We start from the raw sequence: 25,806 nt of genomic DNA, 5'->3' as shown, positions 1-25,806 counted from the left end.
TCAAGGAGAAAACAGACTGGCTCTGAACTCTGCAGAATGTATCTGTCCCCATAGAAAAGCAACATAATAACTAGCCTACAAGAAACTGATTTTTTTTTTTTAATTGGCACATTGGACTTTAACAGTTGGCCTAAACTGAGCCTACTGTTACCAGGTAAATCGATGTATTACATCTTCCAACTCCTTCTACATATGTGTGTGAAGCTCCAGCCTCCAGTATATAAATGAATTTTGAATAACAGGAATTTTGCTTGAGTAAGGAATGTAGGATTGGGCCCAAATGAGTATATAAGAGTGTGCTGAGTACTCTGTTATGAAAGTATTGCTGTATATATCCTATTCGCTGAAATATTGTGATTTTACAGTATTTCAGTTTTGCTATTTGGCTTCAGTACAAACCACTTCTTGTTTTTTTGCAATTTACACAGAATATTTATAAGGGAATTTACTTCATTATAAACATACCCAGGTGATGTGAAACTGCTTAAACTTTGAATGTCTGTCTTAGCGGACATAGAAACAACAGAAGAAAGCACATTTTAACATTGTCACAGTTTTCTTTCTTCTACATATACAATTAAGGCTCAGATATTTGCATCTGAATTGATCCTGAATTATAATCTGAAGTTTACATATCACTGATTACAAATAATGAGGTAGTGAAGAACAACAATTGTATGTCTTCTCCCAGATTTCCCCTTTTTTAAAATGTCCCCTTCTTCATTCTTTATTGGCTGCAATTTAACATACTTTCCCTGACATGAATACATTCGTTTCCTATAAAATGACTCCTTTGACAGTATTAATTTTAATATAATTTTAAAGCACAAAGGATTATTCTGAACAATACACAAATAAGGACCTAATGAGCACAAACATGAATCAAACAGCTCATGTGTTGTCCAGTGTCATCCAGCTGGATAATGTAGGCCTTGTAGTTAGCCTTCTTTATATTATTGAAGTCGCTTCTAATTTCTTAATTTAGAAAAGATGGCTCACTGATTTCTCTTGAAAATCCATCAAGAATTTACATCAGTGGTTTCTAAACTCTTTCCAGCCAGGAGCATAGGTGCCGGCTTCCCCTCTGTCCGGTGGATGCTCGATCCCACCCACCTCTGGCCCCACCCTCATTCCACCCCCTTCCCCCAAGTCCCCACCCCTGCCCTGCCTCTTCTCCGCCTCCTCGCCTGTGCGCGCCGTGTCCCTGCGCCTCCCCCTCCATCCCGGAAAGTCCTAAGCACCGCCAAACAGCTGTTGGGGGGGGGAGGGGCGGGAAGCGCTGGGAGGGAGGGGGAGGAGCTGGGATGCTGTGCCCTTGGGCGGGGGGGAGAAGGAGGCGAGGAGGGAGGAGCTTGGCTGCCGGGTGGGTGCAGAGCACCCGCTAATTTTTCTGTGTGGGTTCTCCAGCCCCGGAGCACCCACGGAGTTGGCACCTATGGCCAGGAGCTTAGTTGGGAGCTGTAGCCTGTTGCACAAAAAGAACCTGCCTCCAACCACAATTTTTCAGTATAAAGGCAAATTGTGGTAGCTTATATAGGGCCTGATTGTCCAACCCTTACTCACATTGTGTAGTGCTCCCCTTGACTTCCATGGGACCACTCATAGAGCACAGTACTACTCTACTTGAGTGAGCAGGGTATAACAGTGTGGCCCAACTGTAGGAGAAACTGGTTTTGGACCATTACTGTTTTCTGTCTTCTTCTTTTTCATGCTATCCATGTCTTTAGGTCTCTCTCTTTTTTTCTTTTGTTTTGGGTCTCTCTGAGCCTCTCCGTTTTTCTCTTAGCTTTCTTTTTCTTTTTTGATTCGAGTTAGTGCCTGGAGAGTCAAACTGGAAACCTCTTGCTCTGAAGCCTTTTATCCGTGATGCAGACCGTAGTCAGTTGCATTCGCTGCAGTTGGTACCGGTAAAGTACTTTGGTGTAGGTAGTCAAATAATGCCAGCTGCCAGCACCCATTATCTAGCAAATGAAAATTGGCAAAAGTGGTAGTCTACTTTCCTATCTAGATTCAGCCTTTCAGTTGAAACCTGCCACATCTTGCCACTCATTTACAAGTCCCCTTCATTCCACTAGAGGTCAGTTTGCTAACCACTGAACTATGTAGTTAGCCCACAAACTAACAGTAATACTCTGAATCTTTATGCAGAAGGCCTACGTTCAATTAATACTACCAGTCTCTTGCTTTTTGGGCTAGTAGGAGCAGAAAATATTGCAGAAACAGCACTTTCACACCCTGTAAAGCAGTGGTTCTTAACCTTTACTGCAGCCTGCACCCCTTTGGTTCTCAAAATATGTTCTCGCACCCTTTAAACCTAAAAAATATGTTCTTGCACCCCTTAAGCCTAGATATATTTTTTGTTTGTATATTACAGTAATCATTAAAAATGTACAATGTTAATAAATACATAGGTTTGATTAAACAAAGTAGTTGTACTTACGTGCCTGTGCTTAATTTGTGTTTTCGATGATTTACCTTCTAAAAAAATCTGGCATGTCTTGTACCCCCAGAAAGGGAATCTCGCACCCCCAGGGGATGCGTGCACCCCAGGTTAAGAACCACTGTTGTAGAAGGAGGGGATACTCTATTCAGTGAAAGAGCAACATAAACATATTAATTAAAAGTACAGGTGGGCAATCCAAGCCAGCTAGACACATAGTATCCTCTTACTCACAATTTCTATTTCCCCCCCTCCCAGAGTCTAAATGTGACTTTAAATTGTTATTTGCTATTATGATTAATGGGTTGGTAGGCACTTATCATTGTAGTATCATCCGGGTGCCAGAAAAACCATATTGACCAGCTGAGAGCCAAATTTTTCAACGTTCAAAAAACTACAGTTTATCTAAATTATACTTCCATAAAATACTAGAGATGATTCCAGGGCATATGTAATAATTGTTTTTTCTTCAAGCAGAGCTGGGAGGCGGAGAGGACAGAATCTGCGTAAATGTGGGTAGGTAACTTTCCTGCCTGTTTAATAAACTGGGTGTTGGGCAGTAGTTTGCCTATCTAATGATTTCCTTAATTCAAGCCATTCCCCTCCTGGGTAGGAATAATCAGGCCCTAGAATTTTTGGTCCCATCAGCCATAAATTTATCTAGTTTTTTTGAACACTGTTATAGTCTTGGCCTTCAAAACATCCTCTGGCAAAGAGTTCCACAGGTTGACTATACATTGTATGAAAAAATACTTCCTTTTTGTTTTAAACTGCTGCCTATTAATTTCATTTGGTGACCCCTAGTTCTTGTGTTATGAGACTTCCTTATTTACTTTCTCCACGCCAGTCATGATTTTATAGACCTCTCTCATATCCCCCTTTAGTCCTCTCTTTTTCAAGCTGAAAAGTCCCAGTCTTATTAATCTCTCCTCATATGGAAGCTGCTCTATACCCCTAATAATTTTTTTTCCTTTTCTATACCTTTTCCAATTCAGTATATCTTTTTTGAGATGGGGCGACCACATCTTCACGCAGTATTCAAGATGTGGGCGTACCATGGATTTATACAGAGGCAATATGATATTTTCTGTCTTATTATCTGTCCCTTTCTTAATGATTCCAAACATTCTGTTCGCTTTTTTGACTTGCTGCTGCACAGTGAGTGGAGGTTTTCAGAGAACTATCCTCAGTGATTCCAAGATCTTTCTTGAGTGGTAACAGCTAATTTAGACACCATCATTTTATATGTATAGTTGGGATTATGTTTTCCAATGTGCATTACTTTGCACTTATCAACATTGAATCTTATCTGCCATTTTGTTGCCTAGTCCCCCAGTTTTGAGAGATCCCTTTATAGCTCTTTGCAGTCTGCCTGGGACTTAACGATCTTGAGTAGTTTTGTAGCATCTGCAAATTTTGCCTCCTCACTGTTTACCCCTTTATCCAGATCATTTATGAATATGCTGAATAGGACTGGTCCCAGCATGGACCTCTGGGGGACACCACTATTTACCTCTCTCCATTTTGAAAACTGACCATTTATTCCTACTCTTCGTTTCCTATCTTTTAACCAGTTACCAATCCATGAGAGGATAAGAGGACCTTCCCTCTTATCTCATGACAGCTTACTTTGCTTAAGAGACTTTGGTGAGGGACCTTGTCAAAGGCTTTCTGAAAATCTAAGTACACTATATCCCCTGGATACCCTTTGTCCACACGCTTGTTGACCCCCTCAAAGAATTCTAGTAGATTGGTGAGGCATGATTTCCCTTTAGAATAACCATGTTGATTTTTCCAGACACTATTTCCTTTTACAAAATCAGAAAGGCGGATGGGGCTTCTCATAGGGGCAGGCATCTTCCCATAAAGATTTGATTGGAGCTATAAGGGATAGATTCAGCTGATCAGAGAACCAGATCCAGTTTCATGTGTTTAGTGTTATCACCAACCAGCCCCATTTGAAAAATTGCATATAAATCTGTCACAACATTTTCCCCAATAAACTTGGTAGCAAAACAGTTTTTGAAGTTTAATACAAAAAATTTGAGATCTTTTAAAATTGCCCCAATACAATAAAGATTTTGCAAACATGAAAACAGGCATGTTTCAACTAAAAAAGGATTTTATTTTGAATATTCTGGCTTCCCCCGCTTTGTGGATTACGGAGGACACATGTAGCTTCTGCTTTGACCCTGGTAGGCAGCTAAACCATGCAGTTGTTATACAGTTTCTGTCATCACACATCTTTGCTATTAACCTTCAGGTTTAAATGTTAAAGTAGAACTCTTATTTAATCAATTAAAAAATAGCAATAATTACTAGAGTGATAATGGAAACAGAATGTTGACAAACAAAAATTCTAAGTACCTCAACATCTAATGGTGCTATTAAATATTAAAACACCAAGAATGATTTAAAAAAAAAACAGAGAAATAAATCACAGACAAATGTGCCTACGCTAAAACTTAGTAGAACAAACAAACAATAAAAGCAAAACTGAAACCTGCCTATGCACCTGCTTCAGCAAACAGTTAAGCACATGCTTAATTTTAAACACATTAATAATCTCTTCCCTATTCATCAGAGGCTTGACCCTGCAAATTTCCAAGCACTCCAATGCACATAAAAGCATATTTAATATTAGGTATGTGAGTAGTCCCATTAAAGACAATGCCTAATGTTAAGCACATGCTTAAATGCTTTACAGGATCAGGTAAGTCAGCTCAGCATCAAGCCCCTGATTATTTAAAGCACACGCATAAGTCTCATAAGCCCTGATATCCTTACATTTTATTGAAGCCAGTCAGTACAGTTTTTAATTGAGATCTTCATTGGTCATAATGAACTGTTTAGCTGTCTTACATCTAGTGAATGGCCATGTAGAATGTTTAAGCAACTCTAGCTTTGCCTCAATCCCGTGATTTCGCTAGTTATTTATTATCTGTCTTCTAAAGCCTTATTTAATTATACTTTTTTTTCTTTCAGTGACTTCAATAGACCCTAATAGGAAGCTCAAATAATACAGTATATGTATAACAGCATTTCAGCCAGGGAGGAAGAAAAGAACCTGACTACCGAACCAGAAGGGAAAACTGCTACACACCGCCCTGGTTATTAGGCACAGAGAAGACATTTTTGCCATCCTCATGGTAGGCTGGTGGACAGATGATCATTAATTTTCCTTGTATCTTATAAATAATTAATACTTCTCACATATATTCTCTTCTGTGTAGGGTGTTATACCCTGGTCATCATTGTAGTTTCTGAGCACCTTCCACTAGTGCATTAAGCCATGTGACTACACATCTGTCAGTGTTTGTTCTAGCACCCTGTCCTCAGACAAGTGTGAGCAGTGAAGTGTCTTGTTTTTGGATTTTTTTTTTAATAGTAGTGTGTCTATATATACATGTTGCTATATGTTTGTTAGAGAAAACAAGGTCAAAGAAACATAGCTCCCACATCCCTGTTTTTCAACCTACGTTGCATGTGCTATGTAGAATGCATGTATGACACCATGCACACTTAGAACACTATGTACAATACTTCTTAGATGTTTAGTTTGACATCTTTATTTTAATGTTACTCTACACGAATAATGGGTTAGACTGTTTCATGTGTGGCAGCCCCTTTGCACCCTTCAGGCAGCTATAATCTGGCTGAAAATGCCCAACAGACAATTCCCTTGTTGTAGGGAAACTCTGCTGGGCATTACTGGACTACATCTGGATCTACACCTCTGACTCCATCCCAGCTGTGGGGAAGGGGCAGGGAGGGGGCATGGCAGAACTCTGCTACACTGTACCTATCCACCCCTGGCACAGGGTACATTAAGGACCCATGCTAATGGTGTAACTTAGAGCACCCTGGCAACAGCTCTAAGTGGTATCAGGGCCAGTGCTGGTCTTTAGAATCAGGACAACCAAACCTGGTGCCTCATTCTCACCCTTCTGGGCCAAACTGAACTCTGGCACAGGAGAGAATCTTACTTGGTGATTTTTTTTTTAATGATGGACTGGCCCTTATTCTAGCACATGCTACTTACAGATGCAGTGCAGACTAGAATACATTCCAGTCGGCTGCAAGTGACTGAACTCCTTCGATTTCTTGTTTCATATTGGATTAAGTGACTGGAAACCATTTGATATTCCTTTTCAGTTTTGAGAAGAAACTGGTTTATGGTTAAATCTTGTCCATATTAGACAGATCCGTGTATACACATATGCACATGCTGCTTTTAGGCGTGATTATCTCCAATCTCAAATATGAGATATAGTTAGTTCTGGTCACTTGGATGGGTGACATCCTAGGAAAATGCAGGAAGTAGAGATTTTGGTGACTGAATAGGTGGTACACTTCCCTTTCTGTAGGGAGCGCTTGTTACTGAAGCAATGACACTAAGTAGGGACAGTGTGACATTGGATATACCATCTTTTGAATGAGACATAAAACCAAGGTCCTGACTCCTTGTGGTAATTGACAGAGCACAGGACACTGAAGTATTGCCTGAGTATATTCTGGTAAATTAGGGTAACTGCATTCAGCATACCTAGAACATCCCCTTTGCAGCTTCATTTGGAGAATTTATTCTTTGTGAAATCTCTTCTGCATTCTGTCTTGTTTCAGAATGGCTGGTGTATTCTACTGCAGAGGTAGCGGCATTTCAGTGGTGGAGTGAATAATATCTGTGTATATAACTTGGAATACACTGTGGGATCCTAAATAATATTTTTACATAAACAATGTTGTTGTTTTTAAAATAGATCAGTATCTTATATGCATCTGAATGTTAACGTCATCTGGTTAGCGGCTACTCCCAGGGCAAACCACCGGCTGAGAGCAGTGAAATCAATGGGAGTTCGGCACCTATCTGCATCCAGGGCCGGTGCTACCATTAAGGCAAACTAGGCGGTTGCCTTGGGTGTCAAGATTTGGGGGTGCCAAAAAGCGGTGCCCCCAATTTTTTTTTTTTTTTTTTTTACAGCGTTCTTGGGCTGGGCTGCCGGCGGCGCGCTGACCCGTGCGGCTCAGACTCCCTCTCCCAGCGCACAGCTGCTCCACTTCTCCCGTCTCTTGGGTTGCGGTGCCAATCAGCTGTTTGGCGCCGCAAGCCTGGGAGGGGAGGAGAATTAGAGCGGGGGCGGCATACTCAGGGAGGAGGTGGAGCGGAGGTGAGCTGGGGTGGGGAGCTGCTGCACGGCTCCCCGGACGGGGGGAGGAGCTGCCGCGGGGGGGGCGGGGCACACCTCAGGGGAGGGGAGCTGCCACGAGGAGGGGTGCCTCAGGGCGGGGGGGGGGGGGGGGGCCGCGGGCCGGGGGGGCGGGCACAAGGTGGAAGTTTCGCCTAGGGCGCGAAACTTCCTTGCACCGGCCCTGTCTGCATCTTTAGGTGCCTGAATACCTTTAAAGTTATGGGCCTTCGTTCTATGGTACATAGAGCTCCACTCTTCTGGACTACACACACGCAGCCCATCAGCCAAATGCTATTTCAGGTTGCCACCTGCAGCCCTATCTGACATCTGCTGCTACAGGCCACTGTGGATGCTGAATTCTGGAACTGTCTTCCCTTGCTGCTTCCTCTTCAGCTGTACTTCTAGATTTCCTGAACAACTCAGAGAGATCACCTAAGGACACAGAGCCTCATAACTCAAAGGCTTTCAGCCAGACAGACGCAAGATGAGGTAAGGGGCCTCTCCTAGGTACTAAGCCTGGGATGGAACCAGGCATAGAAACTGGATGAAACCACATGTATATTAGAGTTGGGTCCAAACTGGAATCCTGGATCCAAGTCACCCCTGAAGCTTGGGAAGGCTGGGGTCTGGATCTGAACTTGGTGACTAATTCAACTTCTTATTTCTGAATTGGAAACCCAAATTTGTGGAAAGTCTGGATTTGAAAATACTCTAGCCATATATATGCTTCATGTAGATTTCCATGAAGCCCAGATCTGGCCCTAAGTACCTGGATATGGGCCAGATTTTTTTTTTTAAAGAATCCTTATTTTCTTTATCATGAAAACCTCTTATACATTTTCAGACCATTCTCTCAAAACAGCTGGTCTAATTACCAAAGCAGAATAAAAGTAGAAATTACATTAAAATTTCTGACAAATACATAGTTTATAGTTTGCTATACTATTTACAGGTCACCACTGATATAGAATAATAATACTTACCTCACCTGGCTGTCATAAGGCTTAATTCATTAATGTGTTTAAAACACTTTGACAGCTTTGGATTAAAAGTGTTACAGAAGTTCAAAGTATTATTAAACGAATGAATAAGTTTAATGTTCCTAATATTTTTTTCTCACTGTAGATTTTTCCTAAAAGCAAAATGAACGTCATGTTTTTTTTTATTTTAAAACTTTTTCTGAAGCTGATCTTTACTGTAAATAACTCTCTCTTTCTCTGTTGTCCGTCTGTCTCTCTTTGCATATTTCTTGATGGATACTCAGTTTTAATGATTTAAGTTATTACTGCATGATATGGGTTCTTTAATAAGAAGGGTTCACAGATGCTGAAACTTGCCTCATGAAGTAAATCTCCCCTCCAGTAAGAACCAAGCCAAGCTATGCTTTCCAGTCAGAAAAGTAGTTTTCTGTAACAGCTTTTTTCATAACATTAGTACAATGTTTAATAACCTCTTCTGCAGTGAAATCCTGTCTCTGCAGAGAAATGTGTTGTTCTAAGAGCCTCAGAGATATAGATATAAAAGCTTTAGATCATTACCTGAAATCTCACACTTTTAGATGCAGGTTTTTTAATTACAATAATTTGTACTGCTTTTTAGAACCTGTTAACATCCATGCTGTAAAGGTATGGGTAGGACTGTAAAAGTGAAATAATATGTGCAATTTTCTTGGGTTAAAATAAAACTCAATTGAAGATTATTCTTTTAAAAAAATGAAATCTTGGGAAAGTATCAAGGGCCTTGAGTAACATGCATCTCTCATAACAAAGATGGGGAAAAAATCCCCTCAAAATATATGTGAAAATGTGTTTTAGGTTACAACAATGAATGCCCTAAAATCAATGCTGTCACTGTGTCAGTACTTTAAAATGACATGGTGATTTTCTAGTTTTAAAATACATCCAGGGGGAGCTAGGGAGTAACAATTTTGCTTTCTCTAATGGTGTATAAGGGAATATGAATACAGAGAAGAGTAACATAAATTACTAATATTTGTTTTGTTTTTTTATAGGAACTTTTGATCAGAAACTGGTCAGACATTCCCAGAGTGGTTGAGAGCCTGTCAAGGTCACTGCCAAGGACAAGAGAGTCAATTAGTATGCAGATCAGAGGCAAGGAGTTCAAAGGTATTGTTCCAATTCAATCACATTAGCCAGGCCAGTAATGAACAAACGGCATGACCTTAATCATGGAGCCTGAACCACTCATTGAAGGAAAGTATGTGTCTGTGTGTGTATTTGGAGGGGAGGGGGGCATTGGAAGGAGGGGTTAGAGTGACAGGAAGATTTTTTAAAGAGACAGTATGAACAGTTGGCTTAATTAGCCACCAATATAAAAAAACTTATTTCATAGGCCCCTTATTTTTAAAGTACAAGATTGTTTTATTTTGGGTTATAAATGAAACAGACTTATATGGACAGTGGGTGAGAATATTTAATAAAAATGCTCAAGCATTCACTGATATGCTAAAGGCTTGCAGGAAGAGGTGGATAACCTATGTAAAACACCAAACTAAATTTTGAAATTGCAGTGTCTCCTTCTCAATGAGCTAATTTCCTTAAAGTCTTGAAGTAAAGAAATTTCTGGGTCCCTCCCTAATATTACAGAATGTTACACTACATGCAATCCATACACACAGGAATTTGTAGTTATGTCGTTAATACATTAGAAAGAATGAGTGATTTATATATAACAGAAAATAAGGTTTTAATATCTGAAGTCTAGCAAACAGAACTATATACAATAATATTTTAGGTGTTTTAGGTATGACAGTTGCCAAGTTATTTCCCAGATTTCTTAGTATAGCAATCTGCATGTGTGATTGTACTCTATCTATCTATCTAGCCACTCACACACACATATTATGCATGTTACACTCACTGTATTATCTACATATGAAATATGTTCTGCCTTTTTGCTCTCTTCTGTTTGTTTATATGTAACACACAGAAGAGAGTAAAAAAGACAGAACATATTTCATATGTAGATAACACAATGTGTGCATGTTTGTATATAATATGGATGTGTTGGTAGTGATTCCATATCTAGGGCTGCACTGAAATTTCTACTCAAAGTAGGATTAATTTCTCCCTTTTTCTATACTAATAATTGAATTTAGTCACTGTAATTCTTCAAAGGACAACTGCATTTTCTATATTTATACACATACACCTATACATACAGATTTGCAAATGCATGCATATTTCCTGCATATGGAAAGGAACCACTTTGCACATAATTCAGCATTAACCATTGAAAATTTGAATGACACTTAAAATATGCTCATTTGCTTCTAAGATGGTTTATCTTGCAAGTATTGTTTCTTGTTAATATGTAGTAACTTATAAGTTTCCACTATCTCTCTGGGTAACATTTGCTCAACAATTACTTCTGCTGGAGTAGATTTCCAAAGGAAGCTGCAGGCTTCATTGGGGAAGCTGTTTGCAGAAATCTCTTCATTTCTCTATAAATGAATCATGAGAGACAACTAAGATTTTAGGAATCAAGATTTTTGTTTTTTCTTTTTTCTTTGGGAGGTAGTTCCGTTTTAGTGAGATATGGTGGAGATGCCTAACAGAAAATAAACTATTCTAGGCTATGATGCACCCTCGGGGTTCATGAATGTTGGGGGAGGAACAGTGATTATACAATGCAATAACATATTGAGACACTCTTTCAGTTTTACACTTGGTATCAAGTAAATACAGGATATCTCACCCATGAAGGGTGATTATCTTTCATGAAGGGAGGAAATGAGTTATTAAGGTCTTTCTCAAGAGCAAAACAAGGATAAGAATCTTTATTAGTGTAAGAAACAATTTGTTTTTTCCCTACAGAAATATACTTCCTTTTTAGCAAATTTTTCTTATTGTCTATATCTCAGAAAGAAACCCATATCAGTTTCAGCTGATACTTACCAGTGCACTGCTTGAGTATACTGCTATAAAACATGTGCTCATTGCCATTTTTATCTAGATCACAATTAATAATATTTTAGGCATGAAATGTCTATCCACTCCCATAAAAACACTTGTAAAGTATTTGATATTTTATTTGAGGATATTAAAAGATTGTTTAAAAATAAACATGTACCACTGGAGCTGAATTTTCACACGATTATTCAGATCGTCAATAGGTCTCCTTTGATCATATTATTATGATGCTTCTGCAGGATCTCATTCTAAGACAGGCATATTTTCTCTCTCTCTCTCTTCCCCTCTCCTCCCCCCCTAAACAAGGTCATAGATTTTTTTTTTTAAATGAGGACTAGAAGTTCCAAGTACAAGATTAAGTAAGTTCTAACAGTGTTATAAAAGTAAGTGCTTTTTTCTATAATAAAAGGTGTTTAAAAGGTTCGCTACAGCTTTAAACAGAATTACAATTTACTTCTTTCAAGTGTCCAGGCCATAAATTCTTCTCAATTCCCTCTCTCTCTCCTTGTCGGAATTAATGAGATCAGATTTGATCAGGGCAGTGATGTGTTCAGAGCCAAATCACACAACAGCGCGCGTGCGGTAATGGAATTTGCATCTAATGCATACATAAATCAAACATCTTTCTGGACATTTTCATATGCATAATGTCATTTCATCCAGTTCTCTCTGTGCAGAGGGGGAGATTTTTCTCTCTGAGAGAATGACTTTCTTTAATGCTTTCATTTTATTTTCGCTGACTACAATCCCCGAGAATGCGCTCGGTCGGAGAATCTTTCGGGGCGCGGTTGACAGTTCCTTTTCCAAGAGGGGTCCTTCACATTTATCATGCCTCTTCCTCGGGGGCTTTGTTATGCAAATGTGGCTGAAATTGATAATTCCAAAGTGCTTCATTTCGGTTCCTTGGCGGTTGGAGATGGTAGATAAAAAGAAACTGACAAGACACACTGATTGCCCTCAATGCTTGTAACTCTCTTGCTAACAAGGCTCGATATTGTTAAAAATTCCTATTGTTATCAGGGTGGCAGTTCCATTATGCAGGCCTTGCAAATTTCTGATTTGAATATTAACCCTTTAATCACCCTTCTCCCCTCCCCCCCAACCCAAAATCAATTGCCATCAAACAGCTTAAGGACACAAAACATTAAATTATTTCCCTATTATGGTTGAACATCTGTGATACATTTTAAAAACTCCATTAATTATTTTTCAAGGTAAGCTGGAACATTTTATATCTAGATGTAAAAAAAAAAAAAAAAAGGGGGGTGGGGGGGAGAGGAGTATGTGCCCTAACACAACAACTCTGGCAAGGATAGACTGAACTACATTATTTCAAGATTTTTGGGGGAAAGGGAGTGAGGGTGGGAAGGGGACAGAGGAGAATATTTACATGGAAATTTCTGTTTATAAAAATCAAATATAATAGTTCCCGGAGAGTGGAGAAGTTTCATTCGTTTGAACTTTATGTTCTGACTGAGGTAGGCCTCTTGGAGGGGATAGCGTGTCTTCATATTCCATAGTATAGTTGATTTTTACTTGGCTGTCCTGTTGGCTGCAGATATGCCTTTTTTTTTTTTCTGGCTACCCAGCAACAAATGAAAGAAAATCTCCTTTAATCTGACAGATAGGTGACCAAAAAGTCCATAGAGCAAAAGGAAAGTATAAATGATGAGGGGTTTTTGGTGTATGGTTTTTGTTTGTTTGTTTTTTCCTTTTTAAGACCAGTCTATAACTTCACTTGTATAATTAAGTGCTGCTTATCTAGGCAGATTACACTAGGTGATTTGTAAGTATCCTTGACAGTGCAGTAGAGGGGAAATGTATATTCTAAGGGCATGATCCGGCACCCGTTGAAGTCAATGGGAGCTTTGCCAATGGCTTATAATGGGCGCTGGATCAGACCTTGAAGATGGTGCTCTCCTGCACAATGACAAGTTAAATGTATGTTCTAGATGCAAGTTACATTTACGCTGAAAAAAGGAAAGGTGCTTGATAACTGATTTACTCATTGATTTACTGAAAATGTGGCTTCTGGAATTTCACACATCCTTTTAACACTTGCTGTTATGTGCCCAAAGAAGGTGAATTCCTCCCCACCAACCACATGCCTTCAGGCTCGTATTACAATTAAAGGTTAATTTTGGTTTATCATCTTTCTTGAGAGACCTGATGTGGTTCCAGTTAAAGTAAAGATTAATATGACAAGGTAAGTACTCTAGATGCTGGGGTGCGTGGGGGAGAGAAAGGGTTTCCTTTGTAAAACGAAGCATAATTCATTGCTAACATCAGGCAATTGCAATAATATAATATCTCTGTACAATTTCCAAGAAGATGCATCTCAACCAGCTCATGTCAAAGGAACATCAAAGTTTGACACACTCTTAGTTCTGAAGTCTTGCAGAGCTGTGTCTGCCAAATTATAGTAAATAAAAAAGATACTTGCACACCAGTAACCTCTTTTATATTGGACCAAGGATCTCTCTTCCTCCCCCTGTTAAAAAATCTTTCCCATTATTGTAGTAACTCTTGGGAAGCTCATACACTTGGGTTTTCTTTCATTTATAGGTATGATGGCAGATTAAACCTATGTCAGGAAACAGTGATAATGCCCACTGTAGAGTCTTGTGAGTTACAATAGATAAGTTTTCGATGTCAGTGTTTTTTCTTTCAGTTATTTGAAAACACCCTTTTAATTTTTAATGTGTTTGTATCCTTATTCTTTTACCAAAACTGATACCTTCCCACCCTTTAATTCAGAAACAGATATAACTAAAACTGGTTGATATAAACTCATAATTTGAATCTATCATTTAATCTGTCTATTAGAGTAACCCATGTTAGTGCTTTTTCCCTATTGCTTTACATAATTCTGTCAAGTACTGTTATGTATATTCAATGGTATTAATATCTCTAGTTGTTCTATGGTTGTATAATCACCAATACTATCTAAACTTCGCAATAATGACTACATTAGCCAGCAGTAGTCAAATAGTACTAATCAGTCAATATTTATTAAAAACAATAAATGTAGTTAACGTGTTCTGTCTGCCATAAAGAATCAACCGTACCTCTGATGGTTTAAAAAGATTTCCCATACTTTCCCAGAATCAAAGAGAGTGCTTATCTCTTGGAATGAGAGATTTGTATGTATGTTCTGAATTTATTTCTTATTTTCAGTTATGTTTAGCATTGACTCTGTTGTAATCTGAATACGTAATGCTATCTATAGCCTCTATGAGACAGAAGAGCAATTAAAAGTGGGTTTTTCTTGCATTGTTTGATTTTTCGTGGGCTCATTTTGCCAGTGAAGAATTGTATGTATTTTTGTAATAAGAAAACTGGTCAGCGAATTTGTGACCATAGAATTAGAGATACAGCTAAGCTGATATATATGTAATGGCTTCATTATGCGTAAGAGGAGGTACTCTTTACTTTGCAGCCCAAAATACACAAAGCACCCATTAGAATGAAGAGGCCTGTGATGTCTCTTCATGTGCAGAGTATAAAGGTACATGAATGTCCTTGCTTGTTGGCATTTAATTTACCAGTTGCCTCTGTAGTGGAGCCTTGGCAGATTCAGCTTGAATCTGAAAGACAGGCTGTCATACTGAGAGTCTGCTGCCTACTGCTGAAATTGAGAGGCTTGGCAGATATGCAAACAGTAACTGGGTTTGAGTTGTTTTGATTACAAGTTAAACAGAAAGTCATTGGCAGGGCCAATGTAAATCTGCTGAGGTTTTTTGGCAAAATCTGTGGAGGTATTTCTATAGTTTCTGCAGAATTCTGTAGCACCTTGATTTCACATCAAAGAATGTCCACCTTTGAACCTGATCTGTGTATAAATGTGTCAGGAATGTAAGTGAACAGGTTTAAATTGCTCAGAGCTTCCAGATTCAGAAATATGAAACATATTAACAACACACTATACTGCACCGTGCTTTGTGCAGTTATTAAATTGTGGAGTGTAGAATTTAATTCATGTTCATGTGTGTTTACAGATGTAAAAATGTAATGTGAGTTATCATAATTTGGAATAAGAATGCAAAATATATTTTAATAAAGGTATCCAGAAAAAGCCATTGGGCTAGATCCTGAACTTGGTTATGTCAGAGTAAATTCAGAGTAACTTTATGAATATGCTTTTTTATTGAAGTAAACAAGGTACACTTCCTTAGGATCTACACTGGTATAACAGAGATCAGAATTTGAACCATGAAGCATCCTTTAACTTTTAAATAATTTTGCCTGAAACTTCTGGGTGTCTGACCATCCTATCCTAATGCTCACCCTGATTTTATTTCCTATAACATTCAGTTGACTCTGTGCCTGATCTTCTATGCTGATTTGATAAAAGTAACCCAAACTGACATTATGTGAGCAAAAAAGGAGTCTGTACACTTTAATTACATTCCCTTTTACAGCTCACCCTCTGTTTAATTCTGAGTTAGTGTTTTGAACACTACTATATCCCTTACTGAGTTTGCCTTGCAATTTTAAGGCAAAACCATGTTAATTTTGGAGGGAGGAAAGAGAATACATATAATTGTCGCTCCCATTGTTTCTGGCTGGCTGGCTGTAGACAGATTTCTGCAAGGCTGGCTTTACATAGTAACAATACATTGATTTACAGAGGCAAGAATATTTCCATGATTGGAAGGGCTAAGACCCCTTTATTTGAAAGCTGAGAATCTGCAAAATGTGACAAAGTTCTTGGAAAGAGCCCAAATGTATGGAATCTGCAGCTTTCTTTTTTTTTTTTTTAACCCACTTATATCTGGGGCTACTTCTGCCTCTTAAAGATGGCTTTGAAGGAGAAACAAACCAAATTTAGACAGAGCATTATATAATTCATACTAAAATTTTTTTTAAAGTCTCACCCGAACAAAGTTAATTAGTGTATTATTGTTGTGTTTTAAATTCACTTTCTTTCCAGATCTGGTCAATTGGAAAAGGATTTAAAATAAAATAGAGTTGTTTTACTTGGAAGTTATTTCCCTGTTTCTCTCACATATTGTGTGCCTTTTTTATTCTTGTCCCAGTAGAATATAAGAGTTTATGTTAATAGACCATGTCAAGCCTCTGGTAACATGGGAAACAATGGCATTTTAAGGTATAGATTCATTTGCAGGTACAGTTTAAAAGATGCACTTGCTCTGTCTATAGCCAGCCAGCCAGAAACAACGGGAGTGACAATTATATGTATTCTCTTTCCTCCCTCCAAAATTAACATGGTTTTGCCTTAAAATTGCAAGGCAATCTCAGTGAGGGATATAGTAGTATTTAAAACACTAACTCAGAACTAACAGAGGGTGAGCTGTACAAGCGAATGTAATTAAAATGTACAGATTCCTTTTCTGATCAAATAATGTCAGTTTGGGTTATTTTTATCAAATCAGCATAGAAAAATAGACTTAGGCATCTTCTAACAGTATCTTTTATTTCCCCCGCTTCCATAGTGCAGCCCAATGTTGTATTTTAGAGAATGCTTACAAATGTCAAATCTCTCTGAAAGTGATATACTTTACTACTGTTCTTTCTTATAATACAAACATTTCAGTGCAGCTCTGATATTATTTTCCAAAATACGCAGGATTTTGAAATATGGACAACAAGAGAATATGGATTTTAGCTATAATACCATAAGTGCTTAAAAGTTATTTCTGAGCTGATTTAACATGGAAAATCTCCAGGTAGATTAATTTTATGGGCAGCTTTTATAGGTGTAACATTTCAAGATGAGAAAGCCGTGCTTCCTGAAATTTCGTTTCGGCAGATTTCATTGGCACTTCCATATCCATCTTTTATTACCTTAAAGTTGAAATTTAATCTCATTTTTTTTCTGATTTTTACTAAATTTCTGGTTGAAATGGCTGGAGCTGTATTTCTGTGCTCAGATTCTGTTGCCTCTATTGCTTTTCATCATTTACATCGCAAATAAAAAAAATCATTATAAAAAGTCTAGGTACTTAAATTAAATAGCTGTGCTTTTAAGAAATTACAAGGCCACTCATGTCTATTATTTTTTACTGGACCAGGTGGTTAAAGCAAGGTTAAATAAATATTCCTCAAAAACTTCTTTCCAAAAGGCTTCCTTAATTCACAAAAGCAAGGAAAGTCTGTGCTTAACCCACTCATGCTGTTGTAACACATACGCCTGAAGCTGCAGTCTTTGTACAGGCAAAACTCCCAATAGAAACATGTTTTTATAAATATAAATAAATACGTATTCAAAGCATGTACCAGAATGGTCTATAGTCCAATGATCTGCACTACTCTATAGCAAGAGTAGTGTGTATGCTATATTGTGGACTAGGTAAAAAGGAACATGTTTAGCCAAGTTTCTGTATTACTCTTAATATGGATTCACAACACGCATCATAGGAGATGTGTGTTGTGAATGCCCATGAATAATAGTATGCACTTGCGTATTATGCACTTTTCTGTATCTCTGAAACATACTCCAGAATACATAACAAGTCCTTATGAAAAGTGGCTTTTATGCATGTGTTGAGGCTGCTTTTTAAATCTCAATACCTCAGCCATTTGTTGGTTGGGTTTGTTTTTTTGTTTGTTCTCCTTCGTCTCTACCACAAGAGCTAGTCTATATTATGGACTGATGGCCTAGAAAATTACTTTAAAGCAATAAAGATGTTTTAAAATTCCAGCAGTAAAAGTGGGGGAAAATAGGAATTGTGTGTGTGTGTGTGTGTGTGTGTGTGTATGGTGTATATGTGTGTGAGAAATTCACAGACCCCTTCAGACTGTGATTTTAATTTTTATGGTTGAGTTGTATACCTTTAAAAATTGTTCTCAATAATATAAATGCTGAGAAACTCTTAACTGTTGTGATGCCTGTGGTAATAAAGAAATGCACTGGGAGAGAATGACAGGGTTACAAAACACTAAAGAATGATGATTTCCTTACTAGCAATAAGATTGCATAAATTAGGTGTACATAAGTTCCCAGTGATTTATAGCACTTGAAACTTACAAAAAAAAAAAAAAAAAGATTATATGTGATGGTGTTGTGTTGGAAAATAGCAAACACTGGTGGTTATTCATAGAATGGATAAAAGAACAATGATCTAAATATGGATTATAACAGCTGTTCTTTGTAAGGAACTTTGTACACCATTTATATAAATTATTTTCTAAAATATTTCCTTGAAGACATACTGAATCATGCAAACTTGCATATCCTATTTGTTAATTTAAAAAAAAAACATTCATTGTTCCCCCTTCCCTCCCTACTGTTAGCCTATTAGCAGAAGTGGCATCTTATCGATTGGTTACTTAATAACTATATTCTCCTATACTTGCTCAAATATTTAACTGTTTGTATGGCAACTAGTGTAAAGGTGTCGTCTAGTAAGGTAAATCTAAAATGGGGGAATAAAGAAATGGCAACAAGAAGTAATTATTTTTCCTCAAAGGATGAGCTGCATAGAGTTGTTTGAAAAACAGTCTAAACAACGTTTTGTTCACTATTGATTTTAAAAGCATTAAAATTAGTTTGTATGCAGCTATATTCATTAAGCTTTTATGTATGCTGGTAGGTTAAATAGTTAAGAAGCAATAAAACATTCTGTAGTAAAATATACTTTGCCAGTTGTCAGAAGAAATAAAATACGTATATTTGGAATGTTTGCTTCCTGTAGAATATGATATTTGCCATGTTAATTACAAAGCTAATAAAGCAATTTTATTTGTGCATCTTAAGCAGCTTATAGCTGTAGATGACTGATACAACTGTTATGGAATGTACTGTGTTGGGGAGTTGAGTGTTCATACAAATGAGAAATAAGAGTTAGCAACATATACCCCTACAGTCCGTACATTTTAAAGCTAAATCATCTCTTAGAAACTAGTATTCCAGTATTGCCTTGTTGTAATTTTTAACCTTGGCAAAAAGAATGGAAGTTTTTTTTTTTTCTGTTACATGCAATTTTCTTCTCTGCTCCTTTTGATTCCTCAAGTCAATATCTGCATTCATACCTAAACCAATTCATCTAATTTCACTGAAGTACTTAAGTTTATTTTTGTTAAAAAAAAAAAAAAATTGAGAACACAACACTGGACGAGAGCCCAAGGAAAAGAAACTTTTTTGGTTCTTGCATATAAGAGCACAACCTTTTGTTTTGTATTAGAAGAAAGGAAAGAGCTGTGTGTGTGTGTGTGTGTGTGTGCAAAACAACAACATGCCATCAGAGAGAATAATGCATATCAAAATGAATTCTTGTTATTGTGTTCAGGTGTATGTGTGAATAAAAAAAAATGAAGTTTGAAAAGTCAATTAAAATGCATTTAAATTCTTTAACATCAGAATTCTTTAATGTGAAAAATTTTGCTAGACAGTTTGTCAGTTTCGCAGTAAGTGTTGCGCTGTGATCATAACTAGTTTCCCCCATCTATGATTTCTGGATGGCTCTGGAATGTGTTACTGCTTCCTGCTCCATGAGAGAAGAATAGTCTTGAAAACATGGAAGTACTTATAAAGTAAATAAGCTTTAATTAAATATCATTGTCTAGCATTAATCTTTATAGCTCTGTTCCCTATGGAAATAAGAGTGGATATTCAATTTGTTTTGATTATGTATGAATTTTAACAGAAGCTTTATTTGTATATTGCTGTGTTCTTCAAGATAGAGGCGTATTTGTGTCGACCATAAGCCATTAAGAAGATGATTCTGCATTAATTTGGAATGAGAGTGACTCATTTTTACTGGGTATAGAGTAGTGATTAATATTTAGGATAAATGAAATGTTACGCACAAGAATAAACAACCCGCCATACACACACAATTTTCCCATTCAGTCTGAAATCAGGATTTTTCAAGAATTAACTATAAAGTGTTTCTAGGGTTAATTTTGTGTGGGTTTTGGCACCTCCCAGTTCTGCTGCTCTTCGGTCCCTATAACCAACATATGACCTGATCTTGCAATAAGCACTGCATAGAGATCTGCCCACACAAAGCTCTTTAGAGCAGTGTTTCTCAACCTTTTTGATACCAGGAACCAGCTTGCTGCCTTCCTAAGCTGTGTCAGGGAGATCTCAGGGACCAGCATCAGACCACTGACCGTTCATTGAAAAACACTGCTTTAGAGGATTGAGGACCAAGTTTCATACTGCTTTCACTGCAACATCTAAACACATTAAGGGTGAAATTGACTTCACCCTGATTAAGACTGAATAATCAGCTTCATGCAGATGAAGTGCATGATGGGTAAGAGAGCAAATCCACCAACTTCAGCTAAAAGCTGAGACATAATGTTGCAGTGTGTTCCCCTCCACCCACCCTGCCTTCCCCATGGCTCCTCTCTCCTTTTTCAAAGTCACTTTGGTTCACTTTCAGCCAAACAGGCCTCACACAAAGCCATCTGCATCAAGTGAATACAGTGATGGAGCTATGAGGGGGAAAGGTCAGGTAAAAGGGGGGGATATTTGCATCCCCTGCTTGTAGAGGAGTGGTCTGGGTGCTGGATTCATGTAGTCCAGTGACTAGGATAGCATTGGGTTGAGCCAGGGGAAGGGGCATAGTGTTTGTAATTATGCAGATCTGCATTGTCTGATTTTAAATGGCTAGTTTCTCAGTGCAGAGATCTGTTCTTTTTTTGTTTTATAAGATACTACGCACATCTGCAGTATGGCAGTGAGTGTACAGATGACTGGGAACCTTTATATAATGTGCAGTGGGGTGTTGGTCTCCCACTCCTTTCGGATGTGTCTCGCTCCTTTGAGAGTCATTGTAGGCTCAGTCCTTTGGGAGGCTCAGTGCTACTCCTTAGATAAAACTCTTTAAGGCTGTCTATACTAATGATGCTTGTACCAGGATAGTTAGGCTAGCAGCTATACCAGTGTAAATCCGCAACATCAAAATACATCACCAATGTAATATGGGGCTTGCACTGTTCAAACCCAGGTAGGACACATTGGTGCAGGCCCCATTTTACACCAGTGCAAGACATCTACATTGGGGGCTTGCAGGGAGAATCCACCACAGCCTTTGGTAAGGTGTCCATTACCTTCCCTGTTAACAATTTGCACCTTATTTCTAGTCTAAATGTATATCGCTTCAGTTTGCAGCCATTGGATTGTGTTTGTCCTGTGAGGAACCATCTATTATCAAAATTCTCTTTCCCAACTAGGCACTTACAGACAGTGATCAAATCACCCCTTAACCTTCCCTTTGACAAGCTACATGAATTGATCTCCAATCTTTTAGTCATTCTTGTGGCTCTTCTCTGAACCTTCTTCTGTTTCTCAACATCCTTCCTGAAGTGTCAGCACCAGAACTGGACACAGTACTCCAGTAGTGGTCACACCAGTGTCAAACACGGAGATAATATAATCTCCCTACTATTGCTTGATATTCCCCTGTTTATATATCCTATGATAGCATTAGCCCTTTTAGCCACAACATCACACAGCAAGCACATGTTCGGCTGATGAGAAGGATTATTGTGGTTGGGAGTCAAGTTTTAGAAGTTTATTACATCAGTGTGCTATTACAAGAACCTTATTGTGAGGATGAATCTATGCAAATACTACCTCTTCAATGTTTTACAGAAGAGATGATTGTACAGTAAATTTCGAATAGTGTATGACTTGTAAAATTCTACAAGAAACCATGTGAAGTGTGCCTTTCGATATGCTCTTCCCAGGGAGATCTGACTGTTTCATGTTCAGAAGGAGCTTGCAAAACCTGTCCATTACAATGAAAATATTTAACTTTTTAACACTTGTTACTAGGATGAAACCACAACTGGTCTCCTTCTAAACTTGCTCATAAAATACATCTCAGTGGTCTTGTTTAATGAACATTTGAAATCTCATAATTAGAAAAGTTGAAAAAAGCAGACCGAATAAAATTGCAAAAGTTTTATTGACAATTTTTTGGTCCACATTTTTGACTGGCTCGTCTCATCATGCTATTTCCCAATATGTATAAAATGTTAACATTGGTTGTGCAATGAAAGGATGTAGGGAAAGAGTACTGACCATTGAGGGGAAAATGGCAGTAGGAAATTACTTCAGAAAGTAACATGAAGTAGCAGGGTGTGCAGCTGATGTGCTGAGAACCGCATAATATTTTGAATGCCTGGTTACTTATGGAGGGGATCTTAGATAGAATTTTAGCCAATATAAGGAAGAACACAGTGGAGCATGCAGAACAAATTAATCTGGAAGGTCTATCTGTGGGTGACTCTCTCAGAAATCCTACTTGTGCATGGATAGGAGTGATTAGGTACTTGTTGGGGAATGTTCATTACAAACCATCAGCTGGACCTATGGTCTGAAATTAAAAGGACAGTTAAAACAGAGATGGTAATTACTATGAGAGTAGTAACAGGGTGAGTTACCAGCAAAGCAGACCAGCATTTCCTTGTGTGAGAAAACTTTGTTACAGCTAGTCGGGGTGCCAATAAGTGTGGAGATGCTACTAAACTTAGCACTGAGTCTGAAAAAAAATATTGGGGCTTTAGAGGTCAAAAACCACTGAGCAGTAGTAGGGATTATAGTGTGGTGATAAGGATCTTATTTAATTTCTGCACAGGTTATTAAATGCTTTAACAGGAGCAGGAGCTGGGGAGAAGGGAGATAGGAGCAGAATGGAAGAATGAGATGCTGGGAAGGAGGGGAGAGGGGCAAAGGGCCTGTAACCACTAGACCACACTCCTCTTCAGGACCTGGAATGGAACGTGAGTCCCAGCATTCTTTTGCTGTCTAGCAAATAGCTTTGAAAATCCACTGGCAAAGTCTCTCTCCTGTAATAGCAGGTCCACATAGAAGATAAAAGCCTACTATGGTACTAGCTCCGTAAGCTTGAGTGGCAGAGGACTGTGCTGTGATCCAAACCCTGCTGCTGACTTGGAGGTGGGGATGGCGGGTCAATATGGTTCCACACAATGAATTTTCTGTTCTTTTTAGTGTTTAATTTAGCATGGGTAACCTTAATTCTGGCATTGTCCTAACTTTTGAGTTCTTGAGTTTGCAACTTTAAAGTTCTTTTAACAGAGTATTTTTCAATGTTTATATGCAGGGCCGGCTCCAGGCACCAGCCTGGCAAGCAGGTGCATGGGGCGGCCGCTCCGGAGAGGGGCGGCACGTCCAGGTATTCGGCGGCAATTCAGTGGACGGTCCCTCACTCCCGCTGGGAGCAAAGGACCTCCCGCCGAATTGCCGCCGCAGATCGCGATCGCAGCTTTTTTTTTGGCTGCTTGGGGCGGCCAAAACCCTGGAGCCAGCCCTGTTTATATGTGTTGCAGGTGCCACATATAGGTACCATAGGGGATGACAATGAGTATGACTGAGCATTGTTTTCTGAAAATAATAAACCTAAACCTTGAAAAAAATACCAGGCTTGGATAGTTTGCATCCTGGAATATGAAGTGGTCTCAGTGAGGATCTGGCAAACCAGCTTAGACATCCACTACTTCTAGTGTTGTGCATGTAGTACAAGACAATCTGATTGTTACCACAACATGAAAAGGTGTGAGAGCACACTATAGATCTGTTAGGCATTAGGGCAATAACTAGTTCTATGTAAAATTCTAGAGACTATGATAAAAGATTGATAGAACAATTTGTTTGTATAGACATGGCTTATATTCACAAAGACAGGAGGTATTGGACAATTCCTGTTGTCTTTCCACCGTTTTTCTTTCTGCCTTCTACTTCCTGTTTTTGCCATTTCTGTCCCTCCCTCGGTCCATAGAAAGTAGTCCTTACATGACCCTTAGGACTTTTTATCTTTTGGATCGACATGTTTAGTCAGCCCTGTTCTAAGGCATAAATAAGAATGTGTGGATTTGTCTGTGATCCAACCTGATATGCTGTTACATCTCACGAAGAGACTCAATAGCCTATACTTGCTTAGATATGCAAAAATATGAGATCAGATCCCCAGTCGTGCAAAGTCCGCCTCGTTCCTTATGGAGCAGCATCCGTTTACTCCTGCTGGAAATCATTGTACCCCATTTTAATAATTACAACAATTTTGTCTTCTACAACTACTTCTGGTAATTACAAGTTTGTGTGAAGTTGCTGTTGCCCACGGGAGAGGCTCTAGCTTGATAGGTGTACTATAGAAAATCCTTGCCTATAAATTATCTTTGTTTTTCTTTAAACATACAGTCAGTCATAATTGCCTTAGAGAACAATTTGTGCTTGTATAAAAATGTTCACCTGGTTAAAGAAAATGTTCTTTGTTCAAATAAATGAAGTGTTAATGCTAGTTTTAGCTATTGATCCTTCTTAGCGATTGTACCTCAGCCCATTGCCACATAACTGTCTGTCAGTCAAACGGGCGTCACTTCATGCTCTTTTATCTGATTCAGAAATGAATGTGTTTAGGGAATGTGCTTGCACTCAAAATGTAAATAGGAGTTTTACTGTAGCTCTTAAAGCTATTATAGCATTGGTGGTCGACTCACTATAGTTAAAGTTGTCAGCTTTTATGTTGTGAGGCCTTATCTTCAGGGGATGTTCCATAAAAAATGGTTCAGATCAGTCACCAAGTATTTTTACATCACCAAATTATCCAAAAAATTAACATTTATTTAAAACTTTTGATTGTTTTTAAACGCATAAGAATAAATGAAGGTATGTGTTGGCATCAGATGTTTGTAGATCGTTCAAAGTGACGTCAGATTAGGTGACAATCTATTAAAATTTTGCTCTTTGTCCTCTCATTGAATGTTTTATGTCAAAACAGAATAACATTTAAAGGGGATGTAAAATGATTAAATTGAAGAACTTGTGTAGCATACACAATAATTTTGATACACATTTTTAATCATAAAAGGGATTCCAATTGATAACAATCCACATGGAATAAATATTGCATTAAAGATTAGATTAAAAAATGTGGAAACTGGTCTCTTAAGTGAATGTTAGAAATGATTTTCTCTTGTCCAGAGCAACAGTACACATGGAGAATCAAGCCCTATGTGTTTTTTCATAATATGCATCTTTAGCTAACATATAACATAAAAACATCACAGATCTTTTAGAGCTAGGTTCACTATGAAAGATACACAGCCATCTGTAGTGTGAAAGTTTATGACTCAGGCATCCACACCTTAACTAAGTGATTTAATAAAGACATATCTGGGCCATGGAAACTTTTCTTTCTCACTTCCTCCTTTGGAAGGACAAAAGATCTGTGGAGTTCAATGAACATTTTAACTTTTGCTTAGTAGTTGACTGCATAGATTCAAGGGTGTGGGTTTTTTGTTTTACTTT

At 38.2% G+C, this 25,806-nt stretch overlaps 1 long non-coding RNA gene across 1 annotated transcript; it reads left to right on the top strand.

Annotated features, from left to right (window-relative positions):
* The first annotated feature begins 2,914 nt into the window (after window positions 1-2,914).
* LOC117875909 lies at window positions 2,915-9,748 on the top strand. The gene is made up of 3 exons (XR_004645385.1): window positions 2,915-2,956; window positions 5,426-5,589; window positions 9,641-9,748. It is a non-coding gene; the product is annotated as an uncharacterized LOC117875909 (long non-coding RNA).
* Window positions 9,749-25,806: the final 16,058 nt, after the last annotated feature.

This window comes from Trachemys scripta, chromosome 4, assembly GCF_013100865.1.
Source record: "Trachemys scripta elegans isolate TJP31775 chromosome 4, CAS_Tse_1.0, whole genome shotgun sequence".
Classification (NCBI taxonomy): Eukaryota; Metazoa; Chordata; order Testudines; family Emydidae; genus Trachemys; species Trachemys scripta.
The sequence above is the reverse complement of the archived record's forward strand: the minus strand, read 5'-3'. Positions and strand labels throughout refer to the sequence as shown.